The 13694-nt window shown below is 34.3% G+C and overlaps 1 long non-coding RNA gene across 2 annotated transcripts in view; it reads left to right on the forward strand.

The window, feature by feature from the left end:
• Window positions 1-13694, forward strand: part of LOC123615190 (uncharacterized) — a 202162-nt gene that overhangs the window by 43006 nt on the left and 145462 nt on the right. The gene's annotated exons all lie outside the window — the stretch shown is intronic.

The raw sequence follows: 13694 nt of genomic DNA on the forward strand, positions 1-13694 counted from the left end.
TTGAGGAAAGCCTAATGGATTCATAGATAAAACATGGTGTACCTGTACAATGGAAAAGAAATGAGTATTGATCCATGTTACACAAGAATGAACCTTAAAGACATTATGCTAAGAGAAAGAAGTCAGACACAAAAGACCATGAATTGGATGATTCCATTTGTATATTATGTCCGAAATAGACAAATCCATAGAGACAGGAAACAGATGAGTGGTGGCCGGGGTGAAGGGGAGGGAGAGATGACGTGACTGCTAGCGGGTACAGGCACTCTTTCTGGGGGCTGGAGACGTTCTGAGTTAGATGGTGGTCATAGTTGCACAACTTTGTGAATACGGATTGAGCCAAGATGGCAGAGTAGAGAGACTCTCAGCTCGCCCTCTCCCACAAATACAACTTTGTGAATGTACTAAAAGCCACAGAATTGTACATTAAAAAAAAATTCTTCAGATGTTGGGTGACATGTTATGTCAGTTCAGTGAATTTGTTTGATGGTCTTCTACATCTGTGTTAGTTTCTTGTCTTCTGTATGCCTATTAGATTCTTTTCACGTATATACTTAATACATTCTTTTAAAACCCTCGTGGATGGATCTGTGTCTCCTTGGACTCTGTTGGTGTTTGCTTTCTGTATTTTGATGGTCTGCTTCTAGGTGAGTATATGCATATTTAGGATTATTATGTCTTCTTGATGAATTGACCTTCTTTATCTCAGAAAGAAAATGACACCATGGCACATCTTAATCAAATTGTCAAAAACTTGTGACAAAGAAAATCCAAAAATATTAGAAGCAGCCAGTACTGATAAAGAACTTTAACAATGTTCAGACTTTGTGTCAGAAATTGCACAGCCCTTCTTTATCTCTGGCAATACTTCTTATCTCTGTCTACTTTGTCAGATATTAATGTAGCCATTCCTGCTTTTCTATTCACATTTACATGTATCATTTTACATCTCGGTTTTTATATTTAAAATGCACCTCTTGTATATAGCTGGGCCTTGCTTTTTAAATTAGTCTGACAATCTCTGCCTTTTTACATTTTATGTAATTACATTTCATGTAATTTTATGCAATCTACATTTTTTATAATTAAAATGGTACGTGAGTTTCCATATAGTTGGATTTACTGCTATTCTCTTGCTATTTGTTTTCTATTTTTCCTTTTTTGTTGTTTCCTTCGCCTTGTTTTTGGCTTTCTTTTGGATTAGTTGAGTATTTTTAAGGATTTCATTTTATCTCCACAATTGGGCTTATTTTGTGCCTTTGACTTTATTATAAGTTGTTGTAGGGAAGTGGTGCTTCAAGTTTTCGATTTTTAAAGAAATTTTTAATGAGAAAAACAGCTTGTATATTTACTAGTATATTTACCATTGCTAGTGGTCCTCATTCCTTTGCATAGATTAGGGTTGGTGCACCACGGCCTGCCACATGCTTTGTAAGTAAAGTTTTATTGCAATTCAGCTACATTTGCTCATTTACATATTGTACATGGCTGCTTTCATGCCACAGTGTTGAGCACTTGCAACAGAATCTTGCAAAGCCTGAAGTATTACTAGTTGCTGACACTTTGTGGAAAGTATCTGCTGACCCTTGATGTAGGTTCAGGCTTTCATAGATATCATTTACCTTTTGCCTTAAGAACTTCCCTTAAGAATGTTTCCTGGAGTGCAGGCCTGCTGAGATGATTTCTTTCAGCCTAGCCCTCTAATGATGTGGGCCCAGAATGGTTTTGTGCCCTTCCCCCAGGGGTAGAGAATATTGTCTTTCTCCTCCCCCAGCTTCAGTGGATCTTACCCTGGGCCCTGGAGATGACAGCCTTGCTGTCCTTCACCTGGGGAGTCCTAAGGCTTCTGTGCCACAGGGGAGAGGAGTCTAGCAGGGCTGTCTGACTTACCCGCTTTCACTGATGCCCTGTCTCATTCTTTTTCATCATCACCTTGCGGAAGTCTGCGAAGAAGAATCTACAAGGGAGTGTGATCCTGCCCCCTCCGCCCCCAGGCCCGTGTCTGTGGATCTCAAGAATCCGATCCTCTCACTCACACCCACACTGATACTTTGCTAAAATGTTTAGCTTACCTACCTGTATGGTATACACATTCCTCTTGTGTTGTGCTCCAAGTGAGTAAGGGCCAACTTCTTAGAGGTGCCTGCCTTTCTTTAGATTTGAGGCTAGTTGGTTGTCATGCAACTTGGCTCTCTGATAGATTCATGAAACAGTACGATTTTATAGATTGCTTGGCTTTATCTTGTTAGGACTGAAGCAATGCACTTTCCTGACATCTACAGCCTTAGCAGCACATGTGAGAAGCCCCAGTATTTTTTCAAATACATTTTTTATTCTCCTTTCTTTCTCCTTTGCTTCTAGGACTCTAATGACATGCATGGTAGAGAATTCAATATTGTATCCCAGGTCACATTTTTCAGTCTTTTTTTCTCTCTATGCTTCATTTTGGATAGTTTGTATTGTTATGTCTTCTGTTTCCCTGATCTTGTTTTACAATATCTAATCTATCAATCCTGTTCATTGAACTTTTTGTTTGTGATGTTTTCTTTTCTTGATTTTCCATTCATTTATTTGTACTTTCCATTTGTATCTTCTTTTTCAAAAATCCTGGATTTATTAAGATAAAATTTATATATAGCTTTATCCTTTTAACTTGTTCAGTTCAATAAGTTTTAACAAATATACATAGCCATGTAACCATCACTACAATCAAAAAACATTTTTATAAATTAAGAATAGTTCTATTAGCACCACAACCAGAAATATTTTAATCACCTCAAAAGTTTTCTTCTGCCCCTTGGCAGCAAATCCCCTATCTCCATTCCAAGCTCTTGGCAACCTTTGATAGTTTTCTGGCAGTTTCACATTTGTTGGCATTTCATATACAGGGAATGATCAGGGCATAGTCTTACATGTCTGGCTTCTTTCATTTAGCATAATACCCTTCATGATTTTACATGTGTTAGTGGTTCACTTCTTAAAATAGTTATCCTAATGTCTTTGTCTGCTAGTTTCATTACTTCTGAGGTTACAAAGTCTCTTAAGTGATTATTTTTTTTTCTTCTGGGAAATGCATCCCATAATGTCTTACAATTTTTCATTAGATCTCCAACATTATGGAGTTTACCTGATTGATTGCTGGAGTGAGGTGTATTCATTTAGAGACTATTGGCCTTTTTCTGGGAGGAAAATTACAATTCTGGCATAGTGATTTCGTTCTTCCAAGGTCTGTTTTTAGCCTTTTTAAGGTCATGCATATTGTGGCCCTTATACCAAGGCTAACTTAGTCCTGAAATTAAGGTGTTAACATCTAGGATATTTATTTAAAGCTCTGTGTATTCAACAAGGTCTCTCCATTATGGTCTGGGTGACTCCCATCTTTTTTTTTTTTTTTTTTTTTTTTTTAGCTCTGGAAATTGTTTGCCTTAAAGTTCCCCAGAAATGTTTCCTTCCCTGGCCTATTTCACTCTGTAATTGCACAGCCTAGCAAATGGCTGAAGACGACTCAAGGGTCAACAATTTATGGACACTTTATGTGTAGCTCCTTCTCCCTGATACTCTGCTCCTTGAGTTCCCACCACTTTGGATCTGTCTCACTTTGTCCCTGAGAGCAGAGCAGGCTCTGCTTATATCCCACTGCATGAGCCATGGTCTACAAGTTGCTTGGAGACAGAAATATGGGGTGATCATAGGGCTGACTTTTTTTTCCCCTTTCTCTCAGGGACTTCAGTTATGCACACTACCCATTGTTCAGTGTTTGATAAGAATTATTTAATAGGTATTTATCCACTTTTCTAATTGTTTATAGTGCGAGATATCCGTCATGATCTAAAACAGAAGTCCTTTATGATGTTTTTTGATAAACAGAATTTCTTCAAAATTATTTTTTAAATTGTAGTTGATATACAATATTATATAAGTTACGGGTGTACAATATAATGATTCACAATTTTTAAAGGCTATATTCCATTTGTAGTTACTCTAAAATATTTACTATATTCCCCAGTTGTATAATATACCCTTGCAGCTTATTTTATACCCAAGAGAATTCCTTATTTTTGATGTAGTTGATCTTATTTTTTAACGGTCTATACTCCCTATGTTATATATACATATTCTTTTATATTCTAAAGGTTTTAAAGTTTTGTCTCTCACATTTAGGTGCTTATGGCTTTGATTCCTGTGTGATGTGTCAATCTTGTATTTTTTCTATGTATTACCAGTTGTCCTAGCACCATTTTTTTCAGTACTAATCCTTTACTTGCTATTTTCCAATGCCAGCGAGGCAGTCTGTCAGATTTAAAACTATGGTTGTGTCTGTCTCTCAGCTTTTTTTTCTTATGTTACATATGTAGTTTCGATTTCTGTAGGCTTTGCATATCTGAGGCGATTGCTTGTGGCTTCTCTGCATTCTTGCTCAAAATGATTTGTTTTCTCATTTCTTTTTGTGTATTTTTTTGTATTATGAGCTTGTGATTTTAGCAATGTTGTCCATGGCAATTCTTTAAGTTTTATGTTTAAAATAGTTGGCTTTGAAATTATTTAAATATCTCTGCCCTATTCCCACCACAGGACACTTAAAATTTTTCGACTTGGATTTGAATTGTAATTCCAAATTCATATGAGTACGTGTTTAAAGTAAGTTATACTAAGGTGAAATCTTATTTTTTTTCTCCCTTCTCTCCATCCATAGACAAAGCTGAGATAGGAAAGTATCCTTTTTAGCACTTTTTTTTTTCCTAATATGACATCCTTCTGTGGCCCTGCTTTCATGTAGGAGTCTCCAATTTAGCATCTCTTTCAGACCCCAAGTTTGTTACCTGTTTGTCCATCTGGTGAATACTTTAAAACCCACGCATTTGGGTATGCACAGATGCTCCCTGGGAAATTGCAGGCTTGAATCTTCTATTACTCCTATCAAATTATGAACTTGGGTCATTTATACCCCATACTTTTCTTCCCTTACTTGTTTAAAACTACTTTTTATGTTTTATGTATCTTTTTAATGCATTATGATAGATTTCTTTCTATATCAATTCCACAGTATTACCAGAAATGCGCACTTTAGTGCTATCCAATTGATTCTTTTAAGTCTCAGGTATAAATCAAAGATCAACTAGAAATCAGGTATATTTTTGAGCAGGCACTGTAATATAATGTGTGCTCTCTTGGAGAGATAGCTAAAAACAGCAGTCTTTTAATCAGTGTTGGCAGGTGAATTAAGCATGTTAAATAAAATATAGGCAGTGGGTATTTAGATATAGTGTATCATTAAATTTAAGAGGTTGGTGAAAATAATCTCGTTTAGGTTAATGACATAGATCTTGGCAACAAACATGACCTAAAATATACCTAGTTTATCCGTTTAGCAAGTGATATGTATTTATTTGGAATATAGGGAGAGTGAAAGTTATGCCAAGTTCTGTAAGTAATGGCTGTAAATACTTCATTCTTTTGAAATTATGTGAAGACTTCAGGTCAAAGCCACATCCTGCCTGTGATCTGGTACTTGGTGACTACATCAGTTCTTAGAGTCAGTTCTTACAATGGAGTGTGAATGCATAGCCAATAAGTTATGCAGAATACAAAGTGGGGCAAACAGTTTTCTGTGATGGAAAAAAAGTAGTTTGAAATTTTATGACAGTAATTCTCTTCACCTACACAAAATGATAAAGAACAAAGATGACAGTATCTAGCTGAAAAACAATACAGCAACTAAATCAGGCTGTCCTCAGTTTTGTCCAAATTATAGTCAGAGCCATATAGATAGTAAATCAATACCAAGAAAATTCTGAGAGAAACTGTGACCCAGGAATGTTACACCCACCCTGGATTTAACTTCATTACTAGAACAACAGACATACATTACTAACCAGGAAAGAACTCACGGGATAAAACATTCACGTATACTTTTTAGGCATAAAACAAAAAATTTTGCTCATAAAATTCAATGAAATTAAGAAATTTAAGTTTCTTGTTTTCTTTCTATCAACAAATCTAACAAATCTAAACAGAATTCAAGAATTGAGGCTTAAGGGTTAAAGTCCCAGTTGTAAGCACAGGATTCACTGAAATAGGGAAAAATACCAAACAACTGTGCATTTTGTGGTCACAATAGAATGTGAAAGTTATCAACATGAATACTGTAAAAAGCACATATAAGATAACTCACCAATACAAGAGGCTACAGGTGGGAAGATGGAAAAATTATGGGAATATTTTCCTCATTTTTCAATGCAGGAAGTCAATCTATTGTTTTAAATAGAAACATGGTTAAAAAAGAACTTGAGTAAAATGTTCTTAATCTTAGAGATTTGGGGAAAAAATATTTTTATTGAAACTCATAAGTTTTCAGGTTTTTTAATCTTAAATTTGAATAAACTAAACTGAATACTTGTTATTAAAGACAGAATATGTAAGGGGATTCAAGGGGCCCTGAAAGAAAATACTAGGAATTTTATTTGTATTTATTTTGTATTCCATGAATAAGGAAATGAAGCTTTACTTAATATATTATATAGTTGGACATCTCATGTTTTGGTTGGTATATGTGGTAGATAAGGTACACAAGTGGCCCCAGCTCTCCACTCCTTCCTGTTAACATGGCCACTACAATACGTCTTACAGTTCCTCACAGTGAAAAAGTGAAGTCCATTTCCCCACTCTAAATCTGCTGGCCTTATGCCTTGCTTTGGCCAACAGAATACTGGTGGGAGCAACCAGTTCTGAACCACAAGAGGGCTTGCCTCCCCTCACACTCTTCCTTGGGACTTCTGTGACAGCCACGTCAACCCGCATGGGCTATTGAATCTCTCAGTTACCTTTTTCCATTTCCAGTTGCCCTTCTCATGGCCACTTCACCTACCTTTTTTCCTTCCACACATCTAATATTTTAGTTGTCTTTTCCATTTATTCTAGTATTCCTTTGTACGTCTCTCCTTCAAATCAAAGACTTAGTGCTGTGGGTTTTCCTAAACTAAAAAAAATTATGAAAGGAAAGGAGCATGTCTGTACTACATCAAAACTTTCAAATACTATGTAAAATTTTTGCATATTTAGATGTATTTGAAAGTGAGAAGAATGTTTTCACATGCATTCTTGGAAATAAGTGCTTGTTTTGTCTTGTCTGGAAATGAGCATTCAGAATGTTGACAAATTTATTTTTAATATGTGTTTGCATTATATAGTTACAGCTAGAACTAACCCTGTATGAGGAATGTTTTACTCTTGGCATTATTTGATATTTGAGCTAATCTGCAAATGCTAATGACAGTGCTCCTATTACATATTTCATAATGTCAAATTCTAAACTAAGTCTTCAAGTTTGTCCATGCTCTTTCTCTATATTACTATCAAATGAACCATGCTATTTCATTACTTATAAATTAAATATTCACAGATCATTAGATCCTAACTAAGGGGGTGAAGAAGCCAAAGAAATTAAATTCATTTTGCTCTTACTGAATTTAGGAAAAAATAACATTCCCGTATGACAACTCTCTACTCTTTATTAATCACAGAAAATTAAATTGTAAAACTCTGACTTTGTTGGTTGCAGTATTTTTTCTTCTATGTCTAATCCCTAGAAATTAACATATTCTTCCCAGTTATTTCATGCAAAATCAGGCATTGTGTACAAACAGCTGACATATACCATTCAGACTGCTGATAGGTAAATTTCATTCACTATGACATATAGCTTTTTTCCATGATAATTCTTTTTTCAGTTTCTTTTTTCCATCTGAAAAAACAGCAACTTGTATTTCCTAAAGAGTTGATTTTACAGTGTTTTTTCTTGTTTTCAACTGAAACTTTTGAAAAATTACTTCTTCAGAAGACGTTGGAGAATGAAAAGCAATCTTTATATAGTCCAAATTGTTTTAGCTTTCTATAACCTTGAACAGACTTTCACTTCAGATCTTCACCATATACTTATTTCCATCGAGTTACAAAGGTGGGCACAGGTGCTGTGGGAAGTTTGAATAAGGTCACGTACTGAGTAATTCCAAATGGCCTCCACTTTTTTCTAATTCACTTACAGAGAAACAGGTAATCATTCCTTTCAAGGAAGTCATACACTCTGGTAGGAAAAAAGAGGAGGTTAGGGCAAGTCTTTCACTTTTCTAAAAAGTGAAATTTAATATTGTTTTTAGTTTAGAAATTTAGTACTGTTTTAGGTTATGTCTCATGCTTTGAGTAAAACTCAACCTTTCAGAAACTTTTTTATATGTAACTATACTTAACCCATGAATATAAGTTAGTTGGTAAAGCTCTGGAAATGCTTTGTAGAATGTCAGCAGTAGCATTTGCCACATTACTCTTGTGTGTGTGTGTTGTCATTGATACTGCTTTATGACTGTGATTTTTACTTCTCATAATTTGACTTCTTAGCACTTTGTGTCTCCTGGACCAACATCTTTTGGGAACCTACTTAATTTTACCTTTTCATATTGAAAGTGACAAAACCATTTCTGTATAAAAACAGACATTTAAAAAATTTTTAAGCATTTGTTTTTAAACATACTACTAAAATAAGCAATTTGAGGATATGTGCTTAAAGCATCATTTGAACAAGAAAAGGTACTTTTCCCCAAAGTATAAGAAAGATGCTTTTATTAAAATTATCAGGGAGAGACTTTATTCTTGCTATCAAATGAAGTCCACGTTGCCCCCGTCTCCCCAACTCCTAAATGGTTATTTGACTGACTCATTGTTTTATAAAACTGACATACTTCAAATGGAAGCTGAAGTTATTTGGCTGTAAGGCTATTGTGAGATAGAGGGGAGCCATGTGTGAAAATATTCTGTTTTAGTTGAAAAATGCAGATTCCCAAATGTTGATTTCAAATGCTGTGTTTCACTTCCTTGTCCTGTGAGAGGCTGGCTGTTTGAATGAAGCTCAGCCAGCCAGTGAGTCTTGGGCTCCATCACTATGTGTTAAAAGTACAGGGTGGACCCTGTATGTTTGGTATGATTTTTTTATAGCATGGATTGTAAGTATGTGGGAGAGCATGTGTGTATTTATAAGTGTGCATGTATTCCTCTTTTGTTTCTTGAATTTTTTTCAGTCCTTAATCATAATACCTTCAGACTTGAATTAAATAGCAGATTATGGGCCATATGGATTTGCTCCAGAAATCATGTATGTTAACTGGTGAAGTGCTCAGTGACCCATAAGAATGGTATCAAGTTTGGAGATGGGCATTTCAGACCTTCCAGAATGTTTGAGTTTGTTTCTTTACTGATGACCAGTACTTCAAAGACTAATTTCAAAGCACAAGTTAAGAGTTGGCTTTTCAGACAAAATTTTCAAAGCATAAGCTAAGTATTTCTTCAAGTAACTCATTTATACCTGACACCAATGTAGAGACAGCCACTGGTGCCATTATTTTGTCAACAGTTTAACGTCTGTAAAGAAAAGTGACAGATTACTTACAAAATACAGTATACATTAGAAATACCCCAAACTCAAAGCAAATGATAGAGTGTTAAAGAATGTTGTTATTGGTTGTGGTACACCTTTGTAAGGATGTGACATTTGTGGTGACCATTGTGCTGACAAATGTTTATTCACAGGGAAAAGTAATTTGTAACATAAGATGTTTATGATTAGATAGACACATAAAACTTCATAATGTAGTAAAAAAGTATTATAAATTTTTAATTATGTCCATTCATAAACATTGAGAAAAGTTATATATAAAAATAATTTTTAATGTTTTTATTTCCTGGAGACCATTAGAAAGAAGGCATTTTGAGTTTATTTCATTTGTGAATAAATGCATTTCTGAAAATGAGAGGAAAAATACAAAATAAAAATGTTCAACTTAACTCAAAAGTTGATATTAAGATGTGGAAACATTCAAAATTAAATAATTGGAAAAGTAAGGACTAGAACACTGAAGGACAGTTTAAATGGAATCAGTGATTCCTCTGTTAAAAAATATTTGGGAAGCCAGTAGAAAGTACAGTTGTTGTATGCTAAATTTAGAATATAGCAAATGCTATCCAGAGATACTAAAAAAATAGCTGGGACTATACTGTACTATGTTATACATTTACAGTTGATTTGAATAAAATGCATAGTCAGAGCTTAAAAGGGACCATCTATATGTATGGAAAATTTAAAAATTGCAGCTAATTTAAGGATAAAGTGTTATAAATGCTATAATACACTTGTGTGAATGTCTTGAATTCATGGGGAAGAGGTTTGTAAAAAAGAGGAAAAAACAAATAATCAAAGGACTATCAATTCTTTGAAGGAAAATTTTTATGCATTTGTAAAACTGTTTGGACTTACTCCCCCCAAATTTATAAATGGAGGAAAGTGCAACATGCAGAAAGGTACATATAGTGACTTCTCTGGTCTGTCATTCTTCCCCCAGTATCTCTTGTGAGCACACAGTGATGTTCATGGAGACATTCCTATGATTAGAAGCACGTTTACTCTGTGTTTGTGGCTCGCGGGAGGCCTATATTCTAGTCCACCTTCAGCCTCAGGAATTAGTTTAAAAATTAAGCTTAATTTTTTTTTTCAATCTGCTTATTTGCCATCCAGTGTCTGTCCTGATAAGCATATGCTCTTCTTGCATCTCTTTGGAGGCACCTGTCTTCAGTTGACTGCTTAGTTGTCCTAAGTCTTCAGCTGTCTCATAAGTTCAGGAAATGTTCTGATTTGGCAGATTATCTGGCTTTTGTTGTTTTTGTAAGGCTGGGATGGGAGCAGCACTCCTTCCAGCTTTCTGTGTCCTATACGGGAGTCAGATGACTTAATTACTCTATTTACTCCTTACTAACTTACAGCTTTGTGATATGTTATTGCTTTTTAGTGGTTTATAAATACTTAATTAACCTAAATATATTATATATTACTATTATTTTTATGGTATCTCTGATACTGCTGGAATTTTAGTACCTTTTAACTTTTACTATTCTTTTGGTTTTTGCCTTATCATTTAATCTAAACTTTATTTTACACTCCAAAAATGTGATTGTTTTACATAGTATTGATCCATATTTACCCACATATTTACATTCTACTTTGTTCATTACTTCCTTCTTTACTTCATGTTTCTGAGTTCATTTTCCTTTTGCCCAGCTAAATCCACTAGAATCTCTTTTAGAGAAAGCCTGCTGGCAGTTAATGCCCTCAGTTTTTACTTGTCTGAAAAAAAAATTTATTACACCTATATTTTAGAAGATTTTTGCTTGGTGTAAATTCCTAGTTGGGCAATTATGTTCTTAAACCCTTTAAATAGACTGTTCCATTGTTTCCTATCTTTGATAGTTACTCTTTAAATCATATGACAATCTTATTGTGGTTCCTTTGGAGATAACACTTCTCTTCCTGGTTGCTTGTTTTTTTTTTTTCCCCCGACTTATCCTGATTGGGTCACACTGAACATCTTGAATATGTCAGTAATTGGTATGTTTGGTTGATAATTCTTGGTTATTATCTCTTCAAAAATTTTTTTTTCTGTTGGATTCTTTCTATCCTCTATTTCAAACTCTAATTGCAAGTACATTAGATTTTTTTCCCTTGTGTCTCAAGGAAAATGTTCTAATGTTCTTTCATAATTTTCTTTCCCCTTTAAAAAAAAAAACAACTCTATGCTTCCCTTAGGATATTTTCTATTGGCTTGTTTTGAGTTAATTAATTCATGTTTTCTGATTCATTTCTATTTGTAAGGCTTCATCCTCCAACACTTACAATCACAAGTCTGGTGTCTCTTTATCTGTCTGATACCAAGGAACAGTGGTAATTTCTGCTTTATCATAAGAATTGTCTCTTTAGCCTGTCAACCCATGCGATAGATTTGGCACATGTTTCGAGAGAGCGAGAATATATGTGTACCTAAGCCCTTCAAACCTCTTATTTTTGACAATTCAGTAATCAAAAATGCCCAAAAGCTCTCTGATCTTATACTTCTCGAATAGTGGCTCCTGTAGAGTCTTAACTCCACCTCTAGCTGTACTCAAATTAGCAAAAGAAGTTATTTATAACTGACGCCAATTAACCACATAATTCTGCATTTTCAAACCTCTCACTGAGTTTTTGGTTCTAGTCAGTTGTTCTTAGGTCCTTTTCAAGTGGTAAATTGTTCTCAGGTTCTTTAGGTCCTTTTTCCCGTACGTACTGGAAGACTCAAAAGATTTGACTTGACTCTGTTTTCTTGTCCGATGTAAATTTTGTATTTGGCAAATGAAAAGGAGGGAAATGGCCATGTATTTGAACATTCTACGTTGTGCACTGTTGTTCACTTAAAGCTTCATGTGCAAACTCGGCATTCTTTTGTGTCTGCTAAAGCAGGTGTCTGCTAAAGCAGGTATCTGCTTGGACTTACTTGTACTGTTTACCATAAATCCCCACTTGGCTAATACTCCAAGAAACAGTTTCATAACCTCTGGAATTTTTTCTTTTTATAGAATTTTAATCTGTTTAGTCCTCTGATTTCTCTGGCCCTATTTTTAAATGTATAATTGTTTTTGATTAGACTGCTTGCTTCAAACTATTATATTACACTGGAAAGTGGAACTTGCTTTATTCCAGCTCTGCTTTTATTATACAAATTTATAAAATCATTTATAAATGAATGGACAGAGAAATAATGGAAAGGTGAATAAGCATTTCTTTTCACTTTTTAATGAAAGATTTATAACTGGTGACATTTTGGTGTCACACAACCAGCAATATTATTGAATACGTATAAAAATCTAAGTCCAGAATAATTTTACTTCAATACTTTTAACTTATTTACCTATTTTCCATAATCTAGAGTTGGCTACAGGTAGTTTGATGTCAATGAAATTCCTGTAGCTCTATGTAACTAACCTATATCCTCCTCTGAAAAAGACTAAATTTTCTTTATATTCTCGGTATCTTAAATTTCACCTGTATAGGGTAATTATGCTTTCTCCTTCATCCTGCTCTGCAATGTGGTGAGCCTTTTCAATCTGAATACTAAAGTTTTAATTATCTCTAAAATATTCTAATATTTATTCATTTACTATAATATATTCTGTCTATTCTCTTAACAAATCTCAGAAATAGACTGTCTTTGTTCTTTTAACCTTTATCACATACATTTTAATCTGTATGTCTTTGCATTTTGGGAGAAACCACTGGCTTGAACTTCTAGCTAACAAATTTATTTTCCATGTTTATCATTCTTAGATTCAGCCCAAATATCATATTTTATATAAAAATAATATTAACATGTCTAAGATTTTTCTTAGTACAGATTGTTATGAATATTTTCACAGAGAATATTATCTTTATTTCAAAATCTCTTTCTTTACCACTGCTTTTTCAGGTATTAATTTTTTTGATGTATAATTTAGTTCTTTTAAGGTGCTACTTTTCCTCAAATGTTTGGTGAATCTTGGTTATCGAAACATGCTTTGCTTTTGAGTCTTTCTTTACATTTGGGTTTTTCTTGGCTGACAGCAAGTGGTGATTATCACGTACTGTACATGGTGACTTTGAGGAAGGAAGTATGTGTGCCTAAAAGATGAGTTGATTGGTAGGTTGTCTTTTGATTGTGGAGGCTCTTTTTTTCCCTGGGTCTCTCATAGATTTTAGGGACCTGTATTCCCTCTTAAGTACCAGTGGTTACTTTTGTTGGTATATACTAGTAAAATTCAGCAGCAGGTCTTGATGTTTAGGCATTACTTAGTATTTTTAAGGTTTTTTT

This window comes from Camelus bactrianus, chromosome 3, assembly GCF_048773025.1.
Source record: "Camelus bactrianus isolate YW-2024 breed Bactrian camel chromosome 3, ASM4877302v1, whole genome shotgun sequence".
Taxonomy (NCBI): Eukaryota; Metazoa; Chordata; class Mammalia; order Artiodactyla; family Camelidae; genus Camelus; species Camelus bactrianus.